The 2,080-nt window shown below is 45.3% G+C and overlaps 2 non-coding genes across 2 annotated transcripts; both read right to left on the bottom strand.

Moving 5' to 3' along the window:
* Positions 1-264: 264 nt before the first annotated feature.
* On the bottom strand, positions 265-375 carry trnal-caa (transfer RNA leucine (anticodon CAA)). Its single transcript has 2 exons — positions 338-375; positions 265-310 (listed from the first exon to the last, which is right to left on the bottom strand). It is a non-coding gene; the product is annotated as a tRNA-Leu (tRNA).
* Positions 376-695: 320 nt separating this feature from the next.
* Positions 696-768, bottom strand: trnak-cuu (transfer RNA lysine (anticodon CUU)). Its single transcript has one exon. It is a non-coding gene; the product is annotated as a tRNA-Lys (tRNA).
* Between the last annotated feature and the right edge of the window lie 1,312 nt (positions 769-2,080).

Below are 2,080 nucleotides of genomic sequence, written 5' to 3' on the forward strand. Positions count from 1 at the left end.
CCGCCCTCCGATCCAGCAAGTCAGGTTGGCCAAAATGAAGGCCGACGGCTTCTCTGGCTGACGACGGCACGAAACACACCGAACAGACTCGAGTCACTGACCTCGCCAGACTGTCCGACGGCGGATTATCGGGTTGGTGTGTAAGGGCCATTAAAAGAAAGGCTGATTCAAAGGCTCCCACTCCCACTTGATTTATACAGAAACAAAAGGATATATCTTTATCGCCAAACTACAGGGATGAATCCTGCAGGTAAAAAAAATCTCTGTCAGAAGTGGGATTTGAACCCACGCCTCCATTTGGAGACCAGAAATCCCTTTGTTCAGGAAGGAGTCAACCCTTGAGTCTGGCGCCTTAGACCGCTCGGCCATCCTGACAATTGAAAACCTGGAGACACCAGATTCAGTCTGGCCTCACAAAAAGCCAGGCGAGCCCAAATAAATTTGCCATTTTTTGCTGAAAAGAATTGTTGCTGTAAGGACAGTGAAGTTGAGTGATATTCTAATTTGGCTGTATTGAATACAATAGGCTAAAAAAATGCAGGCAATGGTAGGCCACAGACTCTCAGTGAAGTGCCCTTAGACATCATGTTCTCAGAGGTATCATTTAATTAACAGTCCAGTTCAGTTACAAACACTCTAGTACAGTAGCTCAAGGACTTCTGGCTGTGATCTTATTGGCCTTTCAAAAACACCATCACCCAACGTGGGGCTCAAACCCCCGACCCTGAGATTAAGAGTCTCATGCTCTACCGACTGAGCTAGCCGGGCTACTAACTCTAGAATCATCATGTAAAAATGATGGCACCAATACTGGGAGCAGTACAAGGTTTACCGGATGCCACAAACGGAAGTTATCAGAGTTAAGGATGGCTGCAGTCTGTCTAGTTGCTCGAGGACACACAGAAGTGGGATTTGAACTCACCTCCATGAGGAGACCAGAAGTCCCTTTGTTCAGGAAGGAGTCAACCTTTGAGTCTGGCACCATAGACCACTCAGCCATCCTAACAATTGAAAGCCTCCAGACACCAGATTCAGCCTGGACTCACCAAAAGCCAGGAGAGCCCAAATACATTTGCCATTTTTGCTGAAATTAGTGGCTGTAAGGACAGTGAAGTAGAGTAATATTCTAATTTGGTTAACTTATTGGTTAACAATAAGTTTCGTGGCACATCTATCTATATATCTAGCTATCTATCTGATAGAAGAATGGATGGACTGACTGATGAATGTCTGGACAGATGGACTGGTGAACAGACAGATACATGAAGGATGGATGGAGGATAGAGGAGGGGGTTCAACGTCTTTGATCCTCCCAGCAGAAATAATCAACAAAGCCCTGGAGCAAGCCAGCAAGACCTAAATATGTGTGTGCGTCTGTGTGCGCCATGGGGTTTTCTGGCTGCATGCCAAGACCAGCTCCTACCAGGAGAGAGATCAAAGTCTCTCTCTCTCTCTCTCTCTCTCTCTCTCTCTCTCACACACACACACACACACACACACACACACATATATAGACAGTCTATGCATTACAATACATTAGATTAATACAGACATTGGGTTGGGCATTGTGGCAAGGTGTCCGACTCACTGTCCCTCATGTCATGACAAGCTGCAACGTATTTGGCAGCCAGCGGAGCAGTCAGTCCTTCTTCTAGCAGGTGGGCCAGTTTAACAGAGTCACTAAGGTAGCTAAAATTTGGAATTTTGTTTGAAAATTGTAGAACATATCCTTTTCTTATCTGTTCAAACTTTGGACAGTATAGGAGAAAGTGCATCTGTCTCAACCTCGCCAGTCGTACAGTGACCACAGTCTCTCTCTCTCTCTCTCTCTCTCTCTCTCTCTCTCTCTCTCTCCCCTCGAGGGCAGCTAGAACAGTTTCCTATGCAAAAAAGAAAAGATAAAAGGATTAAAAGAACCAAACAATGAAAAGACATTGAAGGAGAAAGAAAATATAAATTGTTGGTTGCACTGATGTTAAGACACACACACAAGCCCTCTTGGTTGTCAGGTTGTCATGGGAGCAATTGTTTTGGCAGGTGTGTGTGTGTGTGTGTGTGTGTTTCAGGCTGTTCTCGTTTC

Source organism: Sander vitreus, chromosome 23, assembly GCF_031162955.1.
Source record: "Sander vitreus isolate 19-12246 chromosome 23, sanVit1, whole genome shotgun sequence".
Lineage (NCBI taxonomy): Eukaryota > Metazoa > Chordata > Actinopteri > Perciformes > Percidae > Sander > Sander vitreus.